The 22,463-nt window shown below is 39.0% G+C and overlaps 1 protein-coding gene across 2 annotated transcripts in view; it reads left to right on the top strand.

Moving 5' to 3' along the window:
- The first annotated feature begins 13,497 nt into the window (after positions 1–13,497).
- The window catches only part of SNX2 (sorting nexin 2), a 95,783-nt gene continuing 86,817 nt past the window's right edge, over positions 13,498–22,463 (top strand). Inside the window, exon 1 of one of the 2 annotated variants that reach the window (XM_045794849.2) lies at positions 13,498–13,633. The gene's annotated coding sequence lies outside the window, so the exon portion shown is untranslated. The remainder of the gene's footprint in view (positions 13,634–22,463) is intronic. The other variant, XM_045794850.2, reaches the window with a different exon arrangement.

Raw genomic sequence — 22,463 nt, 5'->3', positions numbered from 1 at the left:
AAATGGTGGTTCTATAACATATGGGAAAGGAAGAATAGCTCTTGGCGGGGGGGGGGGGGGGGGGAGAATTAAGAACATCTGCCTCAGCTTCTTGTAATCTACTCTTTTCATGTTCTGTCGCAGCTGCTGGATGCGGTTTTTAAATATGCATGATACTACATCCTTGATTTCTGTCCCTGATGAGTGAAAAAAAATCCTTAGTTCCTGAGAAAGAGGACAGTTCTTGGCAATCAGCCATTCACAGTTTAGTTTGATCTGAGAAGACCTGGATATGTTATCCTCAACATTAAAAATTATATTTCAGGGCGCCTGGGTGGCTCAGTCAGTTAAGCATCTGCCTTTAGCTCAGGTCACAATCCCAGGGTCCTGGGATCGAGTTCCACATCGGGCTTCCTTCTTAGCGGTGAGCCTGTTTCTCCCAATGCCTCTGCCTCCGCCCCCCACCCCCGTCTCTCGTGAATAAATAAATAAATATTTTTTAAATAAATAAATAAATAAATTTATATTTCAGCCCTAAAGTGGTCACTTCAGGCTCCTCAACATAGTGAAACGTTGCTGGGAAACAACACTTAAGCAAGCCTTTTGAAATCACTGAAGTGGTCTTTACCTACACGGAAAAAAAAATTCTGTATCTTCCCTCGCTTAAGAAGTGTGTAAACATCTTTTCCTGAAAAGCAGCCAGTCTTTTGTTACCTATTTCTCAGCACATTTCTGAGAATGCTTAATCTCAGTAGCTACAATTTCGTTGTATTCAGAACTTTTCATAGTTTCTCCCGACATTAAATCAACCACCAACTATGTTCTGCCACGAAGACAATTGTGTGGACTGGTATTCGGTGTGGCTTCTTTTATTCCTTTGTGATGCCCTTTCCTGTGGAACTGAGAGTTCTGTCAGTACTAAACCAATGAACCTTTTCCATGCTCCATGATGTTCTGGCAGTCGTTGTTATCTGAGTGAAAAGAAAACTTCCTCTGACGCTTGATTTTTTAGCCTCAGCAAAGCAAGCAGACCTCAAACACCTCTCCCTTCGTGTATGTTCTTCCCGTATGTTGAAGTCATTTTCACCCAATTCTAAAGTAAAATATCCATTCACATGTTCTTAACAGTAATTGTTCTTCTGTATTGTATGCTAGTGAAATGACGCTCTCTCCGGCCTTGTCATTTGATAAGGAATTCTGCCAATGGCTCTTTTCTCAAAGACACCTGCTTTATGTCTGATCATAATAATTATCTTCACTTTCGTAGCTGCTTTTATAACTTTCTTAAGACTGGTGTAATTTATACTGGTTTTTTCTGTAAGTGTTGAAGCGTTGAATAAAGCCTTTGTATGTCTGCCCTCTTCTTAAACTCTGGCAATTTTGTCCTGGAGCGCGTTATTTTATACTCGTTCTTGGAAAAATTATTACTGGTTTACCAGTGAAATCACTCTGCTTTGCTTGAACATTACACAAACATCTCAGTGGCTTTATGCCACTCTATAAAAGTTTCATAACTGTCACTGCACCAGAAATTAGGGACAAAGTGACTGCCAGTCCAGTTAAACCCAATATTCAGCTATTTATTTTTTTAACTTCAGATTTCACCCTTTTCTCTTCTAGCTGCCTGTGTGAAATCATCACATTATTAATTCATTTGTCTCCGATCATGAGAGACACATTTTATAGTGACGCAGAGCCTTGGTGGGGCTGTTTGTCGCTTCGCTCCGTCGATTCATTCTTATGAAGTGGGTATTTAACAATATATAAAAATAACACTAAGAGGAAAATTTAACACATAGAAATAACAAACAAATTATGTGTGAGTATGTCACACTAGATGAACTGGCCAACACAGTCCTTGTCCTACACACACACGTTTAAGAATATCATACTTATTGAGATAAAGAAGATTCCTTTGAAAATAGTAAACCCCATTAAATCTCAATATTTGGAAAATGTATCTGAACAAAACTGTTCCATTAGTCCCCCTGAAACATTCACACTACTATCAGTAAACCACCTGATAGACCACCGAGGGCCCCAGAGACCCCTGGGAACTTGGCAAACACTAACATATGCTCAGGGTACAGTTCCTCCAGCCATAGAATGAAGAATTTGAACCCCAAATCTAAGAGCATTTCTGACTTGAAAGGTCTGTATCTCTCATTCAAATCCATTAAAGGAAAGCTTTCTTGCTGCAAACAGCAAAAGGTATAATTAGATTAATGAAGTAGATCTTACAGTTTATTCTGGCTGACTTCTTCCATTTTCACCAATGAGAACACAGTAAGTACACGCAATCTATCCCAAGGACACAATCTATCCCAAGGTCCTACATCCACCTTTAATCCCAGAAAATCAAAAAGGGGTATCAAAACTCCTCCAAAATCTGTGGAACTTTATTTATTTTTTTAATTTTACTTTTACTATAAAACTAAAATTTGTTTTGAAGAGGTTAGAGTTCATCAGTGTTTTTCACTAGGTTAGAATGATTGGGGATTTTTTAATTTAAATTCAATTAATTAACACATAGTGTATTATTAGTTTCAGAAGTAGAGTTCAGTGATTCATCAGTCGTATATAACACCCAGTGCTCATTACATCACGTGTCCTCCTTAACGCCCATCACCCAGTTACCCCCTCTCCCTTCCAGCAATCCTCCATGATTAAGAGTCTTGTATGGTTTGTCTCCCTCATTGATTTCATCTTGTTTTGTTTTTCCCTCCCTACCCCTATGCTCCTCTGTTTTGTTTCTTAAATTCCCCGTATCAGTGAGATCATGTGATAATTGTCTTCCTCTGATTGACTTATTTCGCTTAGCATAATACCCTCTAGTTGGATTCCTCTCTCACATTTTGCTTAGCATAATGCCCTCTAGTTCCACGCATGTTGTTCCAAATGGCAAGATCTCTTTTTTAATGGCTGAGTAATATTCCATTGTGTGTGTGTGTGTGTGTGTGTGTGTGTGTGTGTGTGTATGTGTGTGTATGTGTGTAGGAATATGACTTCTTTTTTACCCACTTATCTGTCAATGGACATCTGGGCTCTTTCACAGTTTAGCTATTGTGAACATTGCTGCTATAAACATTGGGGTGCAGGTGCCCCTTCAAATCACTACATTTGTATCTTTGGGGTAAATACTTAGTAGTGCAATTTCTGGGTTGTAGGGTAGCTCTATTTTCAACTTTTTGAGGAACCTCCATACTGTTTTCCAGAGTGGCCGCACCAGCTTGCATTCCCACCAACAACATAAGAGGGTTCCCTTTTTTCTGCATCCTTGCCAACATCTGTCATTTCCTGACTTGTTAATTTTAGCCATTCTGACCAGTGTGAGGTGGTATCTCATTGTGATTTTGATTTGTATTTCCCTGATGCTGAGTGATGTTGAACATTTTCTCATGTGTCTGTTGGCTATTTGTATGTCTTCTTTGGAGAAATATCTGTTCATGTCTTCTGCCCATTTCTTGATTGGATTATTTGTTCTTTGGGTGTTGAGTTTGATAAGTTCTTTATAGATCTTGGATACTAGCCTTTTATATGTCATTTGCAAATATCTTCTCCCATCCTGTTGGTTGTCTTTGGTTTTGTCGACTGTTTCCTTTGCTGTGCAAAAGCTTTTTATCTTGATGAAGTCCCAATAGTTCATTTTTGCCTTTGTTTCCCTTGCCTTTGGAAACGTGTCTACCAAGAAGTTGCTGCAGCCAAAATCAAAGATGTTCCTGCCTGTGTTCTCCTCTAGAATGTTTATGGATTCCTCTCTCACATTTAGGTCTTTCATCCATTTTGAGTCTATTTTTGTGTATGGTGTAAGGAAATGGTCCACTTTCATTCTTCTGCATGTGGCTGTCCTATTTTTCCAAAACCATTTGTTGAAGAAACTGTCTTTTCTCCATTGGATATTCTTTCCTGCTTTGTCAAAGATTATTTGACCATGGAGTTGAGGGTCCATTTTGGGGTTCTCTATTCTGTTCCATTGATATCTGTTTTTGTGCCGGTACCATACTGTCTTGATGATGACAGCTTTGCTGTATAGCTGGAAGTCTGGCATTGTGATGCCTCCAGCTTTGGTTTTCTTTTTCAGTGTTCCTCTGGCTATTCAGGGTCTTTTCTAGCTCCATATAAATTTTAGAATTATTTGTTCCAGCTCTCTGAAAAAAGTTGATGGTATTTTGATAGCGATTGCATTGAATGTGTAGATTGCTCTAGGTAGCATGGACATTTTAACATTATTTGTTCTTCCAATCCACGAGCATGGAACACTTTTCCACTTCTTTGTGTCTTCCTCATTTCTTTCATGAATGTTCTGTAGTACAGATCCGTTGCCTCTTTGGTGAGGTTTATTCCTGGATATATTATAGTTTTGGGTATAATTGTAAATGGGATCGACTCCTTAATTTCTCTTTCTTCTGTCTCACTGTTAGTGTATAAACATGAAACTGATTTCTGTGCATTGATTTTATATCCTGCCACATTGCTGGATTCCTATATGAGTTCTAGCAATTTTGGGGTGGAGTCTTTTGGATTTTTCTGTGGAACTTTAGATCATATTATTTAGTGTCGACCGAGTTTGCCACAAATCCTCCAGACTAGAAGACAGAAAGAAAATTAACAGGTAGAAGTGAAAAAGAGTTGTGCTCGTTGTGTATTCAGGAGATGTGGAAGTCTGCAACAGCTAGAGCTCTCTAGGAGTGGAAAGGAGCCTCTAGAAAAAAGAAGAGTCCTTTTAAGAGGTATTCAGTGAAATCATCAATGCTAATCTGCCTAGGACACTGTAGTAAAGATTCTACACTAAGAAGGAAGATGCAGTGATCTTTAAATCTTTTCCAGTTCTAAGTTTCTATCATAGGCAGAAAACAAAACATAAGACCTTCGTTGTAGCACTGGAGTCTAAAGTTCTCATAAATAACAAAATTCTGATAATAGGACTGATCATAATCAAACCAGCAAAGCACTATCATTTCTGTCTAATGGATCATCAAAAACTATTGATCCAAAAATGTTAACCCTCTACATATAAATAAAAGCCCAATTCTGTATAACATCACACAGTCTTGTCCTTCTTAGCTTTCCAAACAAAGCCACAAGGGCTGTCGTACCTGAACAATCTCTAGCAATAAACAGATTGCCTTAGTAACTCAAGCAATAAAAATATGAGAAGAGCAAATTGGTTTTTTTTCCTCTAATTGTTGTACCTATTTCTCTAAAGAATAGCTGAAATCACCTAACTAATGTAAAAAATTGATGAGTTCCTAAAAGGAAATTGGCCAATTTTAAGGTATGTCTCTTTCTTTGGGACTCTGTCTCTTTTTAGTATGTTTTGCTTTGGATAATCTTTCTATATCTCCTTGTTTACGTTGTAGCCATGTGTAAAAAATAGAGCACAGGAAATGTGTTCCATAGTATATTTTCCCACAGAAACCTCAGATACTCTCACTCCTAAGTACTATAAGTCCAGCTTCTAAAGATCCAGTTAGATTGTATTATAATATTTTTGGTTTTGACAAATGTCAGAAACCAAGCAAAGGCAGAAGGAGCCAAGTATATGGTGAGGATGTATGGTAGAACTAGTTAACAGTACCTTCTTTTCGATTACAGATTGCCAACCGATAAAAGTAAATTTACTTAAATAAAAACAAAATATCTGAATTTCTGGAGTCAGCGCTATGGCTTTGAGATATCTTGAATTTGCTGTTATATACAAATACTATTTGCTTCTTCTGTGACTCTAAGCAGTGTTCAGCACTTCCTTCCTTAGAGGAAATATATAATTCCAGCCTCTTACCATGGGTTACAAGATAAGAACAGAGAAAATACACATTTTGAAAGAAAAAAAAATGTGTAAGCAGGCTCTCTATTATATGATCATACAGTATTGCTTAAAATGTAAAACATTTCATTCCTGGTAACTGAACTTCTAGACAAGAATCAGTTTCCTTTCTTTTCTTTCTTTTTTTTTTTTTCCTTTTTAAATTAAGTAGGCCCCATGCCCAACATGGGGCTTGAACTCACGACCCTAGATCAAGACTCACATGCTCTAATGATTGAGCCAGCCAGGGGCCCCAAGAATCAGTTTCTGTCTCAAATTATTTTGAGATCCCTCTTTATCTTAAATGCTATTTTTTTTTAAAAAATGCCCTTCTGGGATTCACTGAGCTTGAATAAACAAAAAAGATGCTATGCAAAAAGCAGAAGAAATGATTATTTAACAAAATATAAGTCCATAAATATCTGTATTTCCTGTGACACAGTAACTCAAAATACAAGAATGGGAAGCACTATTTCTAGATAGAAAATGTTTTACCCCTACAGATGTAACTTACTTAAGTTCCTAATTCCTTAATTACCAGGCTTACATTATCAAGCCAAAACTTCTTTTAAAAATAGATGTAGGGGAAGTAAAATTTGTTAGTTTGTAATCTAAGTAACTGTTTTAAAGTTTGGTCTCTCATAGGTTGAAATTTTGGCATTTCCAGGTATTATGGAGAGATTGAAAAAATACAATTTTTTTGATGCCAGTGAGGATGTTGAAATCTAGAAGTATCTCCATAGAACTGTTTTAGAGATATGAAAATAAGCTTGCACTCAAGGCCCAAAGTAATTCCAAAAGGCCTGACCAAGAATTAGGCCACAGAACTAATGGAAATTAATCAATTACCCTTTAAAAAAAAAAAGGTGCTGAGTATACTTTGTTCTTGTTTAGTTTTCTTTTGATTGGTTTACAAAGAAATCTGATTCCAGAGGGAGCAGAACTCCTATGGAATTTGCCAGAAGTAGATATTTATGCAGCTTAAATGCGTCAGAGAGTAAAAGGCAACTAGAATCTGTCAGAGATTCCTGGGCTTACCTGAAGATTTGGGGATCATAAGCTGTAGAATAATCACAACCTCTGAATTTTGTAGATGAAGTTCAAAGTGACGTTTTTCTGGGTATTGTGTCATCTTTGGACCTAAGTTTTCTCATCTGAATGAGGTATATACTAATGCCTCAAAAGATTAAAAATAATATATATAAAACATACAGTGAATGGAAAAAGGGTGGTAACAAAAAACCCCTGATGGTGATATAAGGAAAATGCACATTCACGGATTGTTTTAAAGAAAGAGATATTAAGCCAATGGTAAATAATCTACAAGAGGTTCTAATCCTACCTGGTTATTTTTTTTTTTTTTAAGATTTTATGTATTTATTTATTTGAGAGAAAGAGAGAGAGCACAAGCAGGTGGAGCGGCAGGAGGAGAGAGAAGCAGACTCCCTGCTAAGCAGGGAACCCCATGTAGGACTCGATCCCAGGACCCTGGATCATGAGGCGAGTGGAAGGCAGATGCTTAACTGACTGAGGTACCCAGTTGCTCCCTACATGATTATTTTAGAGATGATGCACAACCATAAATTTTTTCCCAGGGAAGATTGTGAGCCTCCATACAAATAAGCTGTCAGTGGAGCCACCCCAGCATTGGTCACTAGGTCCAACAATGTGTGACATTCCAGATTCGAATGGTTCCCGCACTGTACAGGAGTAAGATTCTGGCAATGATAAGAAAAGTAGAAAATAGGGGCGCCTGGGTAGCGCAGTCGTTAAAGCGTCTGCCTTCGGCTCAGGGCGTGATCCCGGGGTACTGGGAATCCAGTCCCACATCGGGCTCCTCTGCTATGAGCCTGCTTCTTTCTCTCCCACTCCCCCTGCTGTGTTCCCTCTCTCGCTGGCTGTCTCTCTGTCACATAAATAAATAAAATCTTTAAAAAAAAGAAAAAAAAGTAGAAAATAAAAAGACAAAAGGAAAATTCGCGTAAATTGGGATAATCCAAGGGGGGGGGATAATCCAAGATGTCTCCCAGAAAACTTTAAAGTTCTATTCTGTCATAATCTGGGGGCTGAATCTTAAAGTCACATTTATAGACCTCTAAAAGCATAGATTCCCATAGATTTCCCTTAAGCAGCCGAATCTTAAGTAAATTGCTGTGCTTTGTCAGGAAAGGATATTGAATACGAATCAGTATCCCACCCCAATATTGCTATATATGGAATACTGCATAGAGATCTGGTTGCTAAACTATAATATAGAATGAAGAGAAATGAAGATCCAGGGAAGGGTAAATAAGAACTTGGCGACTATAAATTTTACTTGAAAAGGATACATATTAGAATACTTTCAAAGTTCAACTCAGTGACCCGCGAAGGGAAGGAGAACCTACCCAACGTGATCACCTCCCAAGACTTAATCACCATTTGCTTCGTTTTATTTTTGTTACGTATTTATTTTTTAGAGAGGGAAGGAGAGAGGGAGGGGGCAGGAGAAGAAGAGAGAGAATCTTAAAGCAGGCTCCACGCCCAGCATGGGTCTTCCAGCCCTGAGATCATGACCTGAGCCAAAATCAAGAGTCAGTCGGTTAACCAACTAAGCCAACCAGACGCCCCCCATTTGCTTTCTTTTTAAAAAAAAAATTGTTTTAAGATAATTTCGGACTTAGAAAAAAATAGTACAAAGATTTCCTGGATACCCTCCGCCAGGTTCCCCAAACGTTAATTTATTATATAATCGTAGTATAATTATCAATTCAGGAAATTAACGTTGATTTATATTATTAACTATTCTACAGTACTTATTCAAATTTCACCAACTGTCCCACTAAGACCAATTTTCTGGTCCAGGGTCCAGTCCAGGGTCTCACATTGTGTTTGGTAATTGTATCTCATTTGTCTCCTCCACTCCAGGTATTTCTGGAGCCATTCCTTGTCTTTCTTGATCTTGACATTTTGAAGAGTACTGGCTAGTTATTTATAGCATGTCTCTTAATTTGGGTTCATATCTTTCCTCATGACCAAATTCAGGTTATGCATTTTTGGTAAGAACATCACAGAGTTATGCCGTGACCTTGTCAGTGCTCCTTATCTGTAGGAACATAATACAGTACGTCTCGTGACTGATGGTGTTCACTTTGCTCTCTTGGTTCAAGTTGAGTCTACCAAGTTCTCCCACTGTATTAATTCCTCACTGTAACTAGTAACTATTTTATGGAGAGATATTTTGAGCCTCTGCAAATATCCTGTCTCTCAGCAAGCTTTCTGATATTAGCGTCCTTTAGTGACTCTTGCCCATAATGATTATTACAAGTGCTTGTTATATGATGATTCTCTACTTCCCTCATCACTTCTACCTTTATTACTTGGAATTTTATTTTAAGGAAAAACCGTCCATTCTCTCCCAGTCAGTTATTTGATTACTAATTTATATCTATATGGACTCATGAACACTTATTTTATCTTATGGGTTATAAATAATTACTTAAAATTTTTTTTTGCTCAATTGTCCCAGATTTGGCCACTGGGTACTCCTCCTGTTGGCTCCTGTGTCCTTTTGACATGACTGCACATCACTTTTTGACCACTTCCTTACTTTCTGGACCCACAGGATGTTCAAGCTGACCTTGTACTTTCCCTGCTCTAGCCCTAGAATCAGCTACTTCTCCAAATAACCGTTTTCTGCTTGCATGGGAAGGGAGAGAGTTCATTAGACTATTTTAACTCTGGCATCAGCCCTAGGCTTTTTCTTATATTTAAGACTCTTTCTGATTGTAATACTTGAAGACTGGTGGTTAATTTCATGTGTCAACTCATCTAAGGGATGACCAGATACCTGGAAAAACATCCTTTCTGAGTGTGTCTGTGAGGGTGTTTCTGGAAGAGATTAGCATTTGAATCAGTCGTCCGAGTAAAAATCATTCTCACTAGTGTGAATGGGCACCAACCAATCCGTGGAGGGCACACACAGAACAAAAAGGCAGAGGAAGGATGCATTTGCTCTCTTTGCTTGAGGTACATCTATCTTCTCCTGCCCTCAGACATCCATGATCCTGGTTCTCAGGCCTTCAGACTTGGGCTGAATTCCACCACCAGCTTCTTGGTTCTCCAACTCACAGATGACAGATTGTAAAGACTCCTTCACCTCTATAATTGCATCACCAATTAATTATAATAAATTTATATATATAATCTCCTGTTGATTCTGTTTCTCTGGAGAACCCTGAGTTATACAGACATACTTGCCAAAAAGTAAGTTATTTGACAAAAAAAAAATTTTTTTTTCAGTCTTACAGGACCATTTTAAACTTTGGCTGAAGCAAACTTGGTTGTAATTTTCCCAGCTAACTTCTGGCTTCCTTGTTATTATAGTTCCTCGTACATCAAGAAATAAAGTTTCCTTGGAGACTGGAGGATTCCATCTACCGTTTCAACAAAATATTGAATGATGTGATTCTTGGTAGAAAGTAACAAAAGCCCTCTTTTTAAGAGATCATTTTCAACATTCAGAGAGTTCCAAAGTGCTAGCTGGTTTTAGGGGATAAAATATTTCAGACCCACTGAAGAAAACTGAGGAGCCAACATAACTCATTACTGGAGGGTTACAGACATCAGACTTTTCAGAGAAATATGATTTAGATTCAAGTAATGTGGCAAAAATTGCTAGCTCTTTGCAGTATTCATTCTCCTCTTCTTAATTGGTTGAGTCCCAAAATTTTAGTGGGGTATGTAGCCACCCAGAGTAAAGCTAGACTTTCCAAGCTCCTTTAAATCTAGGCGTGACAGTGTAACCAAGTTCTGGCCAAGTAAAAGTGACATTTATAATTCCCTGGTTGAAATGGGTCATGCTCTCCAACTCTCCTTTTTTCTTTTCCATGGCTAAGACATGGACATTGTGGCAAGGGCTAGAGAAGGCATCTTGGACAAAAACATGGAAGTCACATCTTATAGAAGTCACACATTAAAGACGACAAAATAGAAGGGAACTATCCTTAACATCATGGAGCTGACGTATTAGGTATGGTCAGCTTACACAAGATACAACGTGAGAGAGAAAAATCAGTTGTGTTTTTATACACTAACAATGAACTATCTGAAAAAGAAAGAAAGAAAACAATACCATTTACAATAGCACCAAAAATAATGAAATGCTTAGGAATAAATTTAACCAAGGAGATGAAAGATGTGTGTGCTGGAAACTAAAAAACTCTAATGAAAAAAATTGAGAATACACAAGTAAATGGAAATATATGCCAAGTTCATGGGTTGGAAGAATTAAAATTGTTAAGATGTCCATACTACCCCAAACCACCTAAAGTTTCAATGCAATTCCTCTCAAAATTCCAATGGCATTTTTCACAGAAACAGAAAAAGCAATCCTAAAATTCATATGGAACCACAAAAGACCCTGAATAGCCAAAGCAATCTTAAAAAATAAGAGAGCTGGAGGCATCACACTTCCTGATTCTAAACTATATCACAAAGTTATAGTTATCCCAACAGTATGATACTAACATAAGAAGACACATAGACCGATAGAACAGAATGAAGAGCCCAGGAATAAACCCACGCAGATATAGTCAACTAATATATGACAAGGGAACCAAGAATAGTCAATGGGGAAAAGATAGTCTCTTCAATAAATGATGCTGAGAAAACTAGACATGCACTTGCAAAAGAATGAAATTGGACCCCAGTCTTGAACCACTATCAAAACTTAACTTGAAATGCAGTAAGTACCTAAACATAAGACCTAAAACCATAAACTCCTGGAAGAAATCATAGGGGAAAACTCCTTGACAGTGGTCCTAGCTATAATTTTTTGGCTGTGACACCAAAAGCACAAAGCAACAAAAGCAAAAACCAACAAGTGGGACTACATCAAATTAAACAGCTTTTGTACAGCAAAAGCAGCAGTCAGTAGTCCGAAGAGGCAACCTACAGAATGGGAGAAAATACTTGCGAACGATTTATTCCATAAGGGGTTAATATCCACTATATATAAAGAAGTCCTACAACTCCATAGCAAATCATCATCATCATCATCATCATCATCATCATCATCATCACCATCATCAGCTGATGTTAACATCAGCAGAGGATCTGAATAGACATTTTTCCAAAGAAGACGTACAAATGGCCAAGTACATGAAAACATCAGTAATCATGAGGGAAATGTAAATCAAAACCACAATGAGATATCACCTATACCTGTCAGAATGGCTATTATCAAAAAGACAAGAGATAACAAGGGTTGGAGTGGATGTGGAGAGAAGGGAACTCTGGTGCACTGTTGGTGGGAATGTAAACTGGTACAGCCACTGTGGAAAACAGTATGAAGTTTCCTCAAAAACATTACAAGTAGAACTACCATGTGGTCCAGGAATCTCACTTCTGAGTATACATCCAAGGAAATGGAACCACAGTCTTGACGAGATATCTGTACCCTCATGTTCATTGTAAGATTATTTATGATAGGCAAGATAGGAAGCAACCTAAGTGTCCATCAGTAGATGAATGGGTAAAGAAAATGTGATACACACACACACACACACACACACACACACACACACAATGGAATATTATTCAGCAATAAACAAAGAAGGACATCCTGCCCTTTGCAACAACGTGGCTGGACCGCGAGGTCATTATCCTAAATGAAATAAGACAGATGAAGACAAATACTATAAGATCTCACTTATATGTGGAATCTAAAATCATTGAACTCATAGAAATAGAAAGTAGAATGGTGGTTGCCAGTGGCTAAGGGTAGGGAAAATTGGGAGATGTTTGTTAAAAAGTACAAACTTTCAGTTATAAGATGAAGAAAGTCAGGGGATCTAATGTACAGCATGGTGACTATAGTTATAGTTATGGTACTATATGGAATACTTGAAATTTGCTATGGGAGGAGAGCTTTAATGTTTTCAGCATAACAACAACAAAATGAGAATTATGTAAGGAGAAGGGTGTGTTAACCTTATTGTGGTAAACATTTTGATTATATATATATATATATATATTTGATTATATATTATATATATATCTTTTATTTTATATATATGTATACATATATATAATCATTACATTGTATACTTTAAATTTACACAGTGTCATATCAATTATATCTCAATAAAGCTGGAATTAAAAAAAAAAAAGACTTACTTGGGCAGGGGGGCCTGGGTGGCTCAGTCAGTTAAGCATCTGCCTTCTGCTCAGGTCATGATCCCAGGGTCCTGGGATCAAGCCCTTAGTCAGGCTTCCTGCTTAGTGGGAGAGCCTGCTTCTCCCTCTGCCTCTGCCCCTCACCCCCACTCGTGTGCACTCTCTCTCTCAAATTAATAAAAAATCTTTTTTAAAAATTTAAAAGGAGGGGGAAAAAAGAATTCTTTGGGCAAACAGCAGATTCTCCCTTTGTTTAAGGAGGCAAAAAGTGTTTTAAAAAAAATTCTCTCTGATAAGAGCAGAGAGGTCGGGAAAAACTTACTTGGAAGTAAGAGTACATGATAAGGTTAGAGGAAATAGTGTGCTGCCCCTGGGCCCCTGGGCGGGGGGGTGGGGGGGGGGTGGGGGGGGTTGCTAAGGGGGAAGGGAGGAAAGGGGTGGGCAGGGCTGGTACTCTGCAAGAGCCTCTCTGGGAGCTGATTAACAGAGCTTAGCCAAATGTGTAACTGAGACCAGAACTGGTTGGGGCAAAAGTACAAGTTTAAAAAGTGAGATCATAAAACCAATTCTGAGTAGGCGCAGTGTTGATACACAAAGATGGACTAGGTCCTCAGAGACTTCGGAGACCTCGTGCCTGTTTCTAACCAAGATTCACCATCATGCCCAGAAAGGGCCGCTTTGGGACAATGAGTAAGTACATTCCCATTTGCTAGTTCTACTAAATGGGGCATCCCTGTGTGCTTTCTATGGCAGGGAAGCTTTCTTTTGAAATTTGATGATGGAAATGAAATTAAGGTGAGAGGCAGCTTTTAAAAGTCCTGCAACAGAAACATGAAGTTCTACTTAACTAGGGAGTTTGTTTAAATCATGTAATTTGTATCTACCTTAAATACCTATGGGGCAAGATGATACCCTCTGGGATGAGGGCCTGCCAGTCGTTTACAAATAGAATCAAACTAGATATTCACCGTATTGGTAAAAGATTCTTATTCTCTTGACAAATTTTCGCCTAACAGAGTCCGCTACTCATTTTAAAGGACCCTCTTATTGCCAGTTTCCTAAACGTACTATTAGTAAAAGATGAAGAGGCAGTAAATAAAAAGAATGGTGGTAAAATAAAATTTTAACTGAATTTTAAGACTATAAAATGGAATGTTGTTTGCAAATATTGTATATTCATTTCTAAAAGTCTTTTCTTCCCAATGTAGACTTCTTATTTCTAAGTTTCCTTTTCCATATGGTAACTGGGAAATCGGCATAGTGAACTTAAGTAATGCAATTTGAATTATGAAAATGATCCCCATAATTAGGTCAGAAGGCCTGGTTTTGTTTTTTGCTAACCAGTAATTAATTCTAATACCACTTCCTCTCTATGCGACCTTGTAAAAGCCACTTAACCTCTCTGTTTTATCAGCTTCGAGTGAGAGTAAAAATCTTTTCCATCTGCACACAGGCATTGGGGAAGCAGAAGTGAAGAAACGTATGTGAACTGGTACCATAAACTGTCAAGCCCTGGTGAACTCCAGGCTTTCAGTTTAGGTAAAGCTGCTTCTAGAGCTCAAAATCTCCAGCTCTCGTTCTGGCTCAGCCCAGTTCTGATAATGCCAGGCTCGCGCGTCTTGACTTTGAGTGGCTGAAAAGAAAACCACAGGCCCATAACGGGTCTTTTAGGTTAAGGCCCCAAGTCAGTAAACCAAGACTTAATACCTAACCTAACTCCTTTCAACCCCTCCCCTGGGAATGACCTTTCACCAGTCAGCCCGGGAATTTCCTGGTCCTTGCTAGGAGATGTACTGATAGACCCCTTCCTTTTCCCTTAGGCCAGAGACCTTGCCTGAAACAATGGATTCTTTGCTAATAATTTCCTTTGTTCCATTCCTTCTCTCCCTTTGGAGCTCCCCTCTACCTGCTAGGTGGGATGCTGACCAATTAGTAAAGCCAATTAGATCTTCAGAATTTCCTCAGTTGTCTTTTTGTTATTTTACAGAGTTCTCGCATTTCCCTACCCTTGCCTTCTCTCGGTCAGAAATGGGGACTCTGTTCCGTACTTTCTGGACTTGGTGTAAGGACAGCCTGGAAAACCCCTGATGCAGAGCTCAGTACATGGTAGATTTGAGGAATCCAAGTAGAGATGAGAGAGCTTCAGGGGCCCCTTTTACCTATTTCTCTCTTTTCACACGAGGCAAGTGCAGTCCAGAGCAGTAAGGAAATCACCCAGGGTTACACACCGAGCGGCAGATTTAGACTCAATCCCCAATCTCTGGGCTCTCAGAGGTTGCTTGCTTCTTTCTTTCTTTTCTTCTTTCTTCCTTCCTTCCTAAGTAAACTCTACACCCAACATGGGGCTCAAACTCACAACCTCAAGAGCAGGAGTCACAGGCTCTACCAATCAAGCCAGCTGGGGGCCACTCTCAGAACGCTCTCCACAGCAGCAAGCCCATGCAGACTATGGCAGGGTAAAAAGAAAGAAATGACAAGCGGGCATTTCCTAGTGGGATCTTCCAGTGAAACTAGCATGGGGATAAATTGGGAAGGGGGAAAGGATGTCGGAGAGCAGGGAATCTGCGTGTCCCTCTCCCTTCCCCTCTGCCCCTCCCCCCACTCGTGTGTGCACGCACGCGCCCTCTAGCTAAAATAAGTAAGTCAATAAAATCTAAAAAAAAATAGATACGTCTGATATATTAAGGGAACAAAGAAAACAGCTGCATAGTATCTACAATATGGTCCCATTTTTGTTTTATGTATATATAAAAATGATCATAAGTCTGGAAAGATGTCTTCCAGACCATTAGCCATGGTAATGTCTACACATTATATAAAATATATAAAGACCTCGCCCTCTTTATTTTATTTCTGTCTTGTTTAAATTCTCAGGAGTATCTGTGACTTTGATTAGTTAGAAAATGTACTGCTTTTTAAAATAAAAGATACTATTGAAACAATTAATGATTAATTGCATAAGCGTGCAATGAGTCCTATACACACGATGCCAGAATGGAAGTGGAAAACGTGAAAAAAAAAAAGTACAACGGAAGAATGATGGAAACACTCAGCCCTTCCTTTCTTAGAGGATTGCTATCTAATAGCGTTTCCGTTATAAGAGCAGGAAAAATAAAAATAAAACAACACGTGAAGGCACTTTTAATACTTCCAGTGGAACATCTTTTCTTCACATCCCTGACTTAATCAAAGAAGTAAAGCAGGCTGTCTTGGAGGCAGATATGAACACTCTCTCTGGCCCCAGATGTAAAAAGGAAATATATCCAAATTATGTCCCCACATCACGGGGCCCCTCATCCTGCAGTACTTTTATCTATGTTACTCTATGTCTCAGTGCTAAGGATCTTCACCTAATCTGGAAATCCCTTGAAGTGGTCTTCCAGCATATTCATAAGTGCCTCTGCACATTTTTCTGGGGAAAGGGATCATAACCTTCTTTGGATTTGCAAAGAGATCTTGATACCAATCCACACCCACTAATCATAAGAACCACGGCATTCATGTGTTCGTGTATATCCAAATATTCAGCGAACAACCCTGAGAGTTATTTTTCCTCCACTTGTTGTGACATGTGTGGTAGGATTGTTATTAGCCACCTTAGACGTATCGTTTCTATTACAACAATACTGCAAGTAAAGATTATCCCTGTTTTATCAGGGAGGAATATGGAGAATTAGAGGTGGTTACAAATTCTGTGACACTCCTCCCGTTGCGAGCTGAGGGTCTGTGCCTCTTCCCGTCTGAATCTAGATGGGCACTGTGAGGACGTTGACCAATTGAATACGATGAAAGTGACCCTGTGTCAATTTCCAGACCCAGACCTTAAGAGATGGGCAGCCTCCACTTCCTGTCCTTTGGAATAATAGCTCCCATAAAACCAGCATTGTATCATGAGGAAGCCACAGCTGCCCCGTAGAGATGTCCACACGGAGAGGAACTGAGCTGTGCTGGAAATAGATCCTCCAGACCCAGTCCAGCTGCCCCAGCTAACGCTGTGTGAGGGTGAGATGAGCCACCACCTTCCCTGAGCCTGTGCTAGGCACAATGATGGGAAGGCGCGTACATCCTAAACCACAGAACCCATGAATATGCTACATCACATGGCAAAGGGGAATTAAGGTTGCAGGTGACATTAAGATTGCTAACCAGCTCACCTTGGACTAGACAGATTTATCCTGGATTATCTAGGTGGATCCAGTGCAGTCACAAGGATCCTTAAAAATAGGAGAGAGACAGCAGGAGTCAGAATGAATCCGTGGAGGAATGACCTAACTTCCTGTTGGCTGACTTTGAAGATCAAAAAGGCACCATGAGCCGAGGAATGCAGGCAGCCTCTCGAAGCGAGAAAAGGCAAGGAAGCAGAGTCCTGACTAGAGCTTCCAGAAGGCAATGCAGCCCTCCCCACACCTTGATTTCAGCGCAATGAGAAAGAACTGCATTGGATATCTAACCTACAAAACTGAAGAAGAGTCTGCTTTTGTTTAAATCACTGGATTTGTGGGCATTTGTTACAGCAGCAATAGGAAAGTAATACAGAGCCTTTCCCAAATTGCATGTTATTTGTCAGCAAAATAAATTATTGTTGTTTTAAACCTCTACATTTTTAGCTAGTTTGTTACTCAGTGATAGATAAATGGAAGAAGGAAATCAAGGCTTAGGGTGATTAAATAATCTGTCCAAGTGTCTTAAATAAAAGTTCAATTACCTGGCCCTGGCATTACATTTTTCCCTGTGAGAATTATCAAACAGTTCCACTGCCAAAATTGTGCCAGCGTTTTCCTCCTCCAGACTTGCTGGACATCACTTCCCTTCCTATCACTCTGAGCCTCTGCTGTCCCAGAGGACTCAAGCGTTCTCCTTGTGCCAAACCCAATGTGGCCTTTTCTCTGTCCTTATTCTCAGTGGTGACATTATCAACCATGGCTTCTCTTTCTTTTTCCAGGAAGAGGTTCGTACGCACATCATTACTTCAAGGTCAACACATCTAAATCCAAACATATCATATCTTCAAAACAATGACTATTTTATTTTGTTTATTGATTTTAAAGATTTTATTTATTCCTTTAGAGGGTGAGAGAGAAAGAGAGAGAGTGGGGGGAGGGGCAGAGGGAGAGAGAATCTCCAGCAGTCTCTGCACTGAGCACGGAGCCCAGCGTGGGACTTGATCTCACAACCCTAAGATCATGACCTGAGCTGAAATCAAGAGTCAGATGCTTAATTGAGCCACCCAGGCATCCCACTCTCATATGTACTATTAACTTCTAAAATAGTCATTGCTTTGTGGTGATTCTCTCCCTCTCCCTCTGCCCCTCTCCCCCAGCTCACACACACACACACACACACACACACACACACTCTCTCTCTCTCTCTCTAAAAAAAAAGTACATAAGAGAAAAATGAATGGCTTCTTCATAGGTGATCGAACATTTTTATGAATGCCTAGGCCTTTTTTTAAACCTCTTTGAAGATGCTTTAAGGATTTAACTTTCCATGTTTAAATATCTTTTGTCAGTGGAGCTGTACATAAATGCCCTTTTGAATTAGTGGCAGTGAAAATAATTATCCTGAAGATAATTATATTTAGTGATTAAGTTTTATAATAAAGCTGTTTTTTCAGCTTAAAAAATGCTCTTTAATGCTCATTGCAGTGCCAGATGAGTTAAATTTTTCAGAACAGAGCTGAGACCACTGAAATTCTTTGAAAGAAACTTTCATGTAAGTCTTCCCCAAAAATGTTCAAAATAATGTGATGATTGAACAGTAAAATAATTTCCCTTTGTTCCTCCTCAATTGTTGAGACCATCTCTTAGGGTTTTTAAATACCCATGGTATTTGCATGATGTAAAGAAAATCAATTTCTCCTTACTGAAACCAGAGAGAGCAGTTTCAAATCCAGAGAAACTCACTGTAGTCCACCAACTCAAATACAGACCCAGTAGAACCACAGTCAACTTCAGGATACAGTGAGCATTTTGACTCACACCTTCTTATCCTTGCAATATTCCCAAAAGTTTGACTATGAGTCAGAAGAGAAGGCAGGTGAAATGCAATGTGTTACATGGGGCTATTTCTTAAAAAGATAAACGTGGTCTTTGAAGGTTTATAAATAGTGCTCAAATATGGAGGAAACGTGAACTTATCTCCCTGTAAATGGGTCTTAGTTGAACCATTTGTGCTCTGACAACAATTTGACTAAATGGGGGTAAATCGACATAGTGTCCATCAGAAATCAAACAAAAAGAAGATTTGAAACCAGGCTACATTAAGAAAGTCAAAAATGAACCAGCATTCCAAGAACACTTGCAGAAACCTATCAATATACAAAAATAGAAAAGTCACTGGGTGATGCTCAGGTCATGATCCCAGAGTCCCTGGATTGATCCCTGCATCAGGCTCCCCATTCAGTGGGGGGTAACTTTTCTCTGTTTCCCTGGAGGCTGCCCATCAATATCGTCTCTGAAGCAAATTAACAAGGGCACATGTAAACCACAGAAAGAACTTTTGTTGGACTCGAAAGAGAACTGAAAACTGCAATGATTTAATATCATTCTATATGCTAGAACTCTCTCTGGTGCAAATGATGGAAAATCCAACTCAAACTTGCTTAATTAATGAAAGGAATTGTCGGTTCATCTATCTTCAGGCTCAAGGATTACTCAAGCTTCAGGCTTAACTTGATCTAGGGTTTTATGCAATGTTCTATGCACTCAGCTCATCTCCAAATCTCAACTCTGTCCTCCTCTGTGTGTTGGCTTCATCTTGAAACTCCCTTCTCAGAACCAAGACACTGCAACAGTATCACGCCTTCCAACCTTCCATCATCAAATTCTGTGGAGGTATGAATATTCTTCTTTCTCAGAAGGCTTGCCAATGTCTTCTCTTGTCTCCTTGGCTCTGATTGAGTTAGATGCCCATCACGATTAGTTGCCCAGAGGATTGGATATACTAATTGGATATACTGAAACAGGGGAAACCATCACTCCAGTTTACAAATAGTAGCTGAGAGAGGGTAATGGTTTCCATGGAAATTTAAGATACCGGAAAGAATGGGAATGTATGTTGGGCAACAGTAAGTGTCCACTATGAAAATAATATTATGTTAGTAACACATTTTGAATTTTGCTTATATTTTTTAAAGTAAGAAATTAAGTCATTTAGTCTCACAGACACCGTGATCTGATATACAAAGTATAAAAAATATCAAGCCCAATCACTTTGATACCTAATGAGATACCGATTTTGTTCCTCTCTAAATCACTTTTCTTTCCAGTCTTGTCTTGCTTATTTGTTCATGCAAATTTTGCTCCAGCCTCACCAATCAGGTGTTCTAGATTACTTAACCTATTTACTGTGATCCTCCAGATTCCTAATGCCTGGAAGGTTCCTTCCCCTCTTTGTTGTTTGATATCTAAATTCTCCTTCTCCATGGCCTAATGCATAGCTACTTTCTCTATGAAGCAATTGAGAAATAATGATTCTTTCTCCTAAATTTTCTCATAATTTTTAGGTTAAATTTTTCAATTTTACCACCAATTCCCACTCTCTAGACCGTGAAGAGATCACTTTGATGTTGGCAATCTTGCCCGCTTTTGAATGTGGCCATAGACTTCCCCATATAGCATTCCCGGAAGTCCCTAATAATCAAAATTGCTCATAAAATGAAACTGTCCATTTTGGATGAATGCTAGGCACTGTAGCCTCAGTCGTTCACACTTGTAACCCTAACAGTTCATGTCTTGTGAGCATCAACATTCAATAAATGTTTGGAAAGTGGAACTTAATTGAATGGAAGTCAAAACCTTCAAGTAAGTTAATGACAGTGCTAACTGATCAAAGCTAATCATGAGTTAAGGATACGCACTTCTACCATGAGCATTTAAAATGTGAGAACTCAAGAGTTTCCTTTCCCCAAACAGTGGGTTCTCACAAAATGTGAAATAAAATCTTAATGTATATAAAACCTTTCCCTGAGGAAATGGTTGAAAACCATTTAAAGCAAAATCCTGGCATTGAACCATTCCTGATCCTAAGAAATAAAATAGTTTAACAGATTCACTATTTAGAAAATATAATATGTGGCAGGTGATGTATTTGAAAAGAGGGGGGAGAAATCCATCCTCATAACCAGATCTGGCTGGGGAATAATTTCTGGAATCATGGACAATTACTATATATATTTTTAGCCATAATTTCAGATGACCTTATAGCATTGGGAATTGCCCAGCTTTATAGCCCAGAAGTGATTACATAAAATTGTGTTAAAGTGATTATAATAAGAACTACATAGGCAGTAATGTTTGCTGCTTTGCAAAATACTTAGCCCAGGAGACTCTTTAAAGCTGAATGGAACAGAAAACGCCGGTAGTCATATTAGACCTGTTCCTGCAGTTAAAGTCAGCACTCACTGGCAACCAAAACACGACGCCATTTTCTCCAAATTTCACATCTCATTTACCACCTGACGCTGAAGCAGCCAGTTAATTCTTGAAAAAGAGAACAGACTAGCTACTTAAGCTTTATGTTATCAATGCTTCCTCACCTCCCCCCCCCCATGACAGTTATATTTAAAATGTTCTGACTTGAAGACACTGACATTTAATTTGTTTAGGCCAATCAGTGAAGGAGATATCAAAACAACATAAAAATGAAAAATTTTAGCAGCGCCAGACTGGCTCAGTCAGTAAAGCACGTGACTCCTGATCTCAGGGTTGTGTGGGGTGTAAAGATTACTTGAAAGTAAAATCTTTTAAAATAAATTAAAATTTTTCAAATGTCACCTAACCTAGACAACATGAAACTTCTAAGTTTTTGAGCACTTTTTTTTTTTAAGATTTTATTTATTTATTTGAGAGAAAGCATGAGCTGGGGGTAGGGAAGTGGATCAAAGGGAGAAGCAGACTCCCCGCTGAGTAGGGATCCCAGTGTGGCTGATCCAGGGAATCTGGGATCACGACCTTAGCTGAAGGCAGACGCTTAACTGACATAACTGACTGAGCTAAGAGATGTAACAACCAAATGTGATGAATGATTTAAGCGTATCGATTGTAAAAAGACTTCTTTTCCACAGTTGTAAAAATTCCAAGGACTGGGTATTAGATGGTATTAAAGAATCCTTGTTAAGATAATGGCATCATGGGTGGGTGTATTTAATGCCCTTATTTCTTATGAGTACATGTGGAGTATTTGAAATGCTCTGGTGTCTGGGATTTGGTTTAAAGTAATTCCACAAAAGGAACAAAAAGTTGGGGGACAGACGAAACAAGATTGGCCCAAAAGTTGAAAATTGTTGATGCTGGCAAATAGGTTTAGGGAAGTTAATTCTGAATATGTTTGAAAAATCTCCATAGTTTTGAGCCACTAGAAGTTTGGGGTTAGTGACAGTAGCTAGCATGACCTGGAGGTACCCAAAGAGGGGCTGCAGGATTTTTAGCTGACTGGGGGGAAGACAATGGGTCTGCATTTGTGGCTCTGCACTTCCATGACCTTGGAGTCTAGGGCAGGGGAGAAGGTAGACCGGGAT

This window comes from Ursus americanus, chromosome 5 (assembly GCF_024610735.1).
Source record: "Ursus americanus isolate L20-20 chromosome 5, mUrsAme1.1.p, whole genome shotgun sequence".
Lineage (NCBI taxonomy): Eukaryota > Metazoa > Chordata > Mammalia > Carnivora > Ursidae > Ursus > Ursus americanus.
This window is presented reverse-complemented; position numbering and strand designations above follow the sequence as displayed.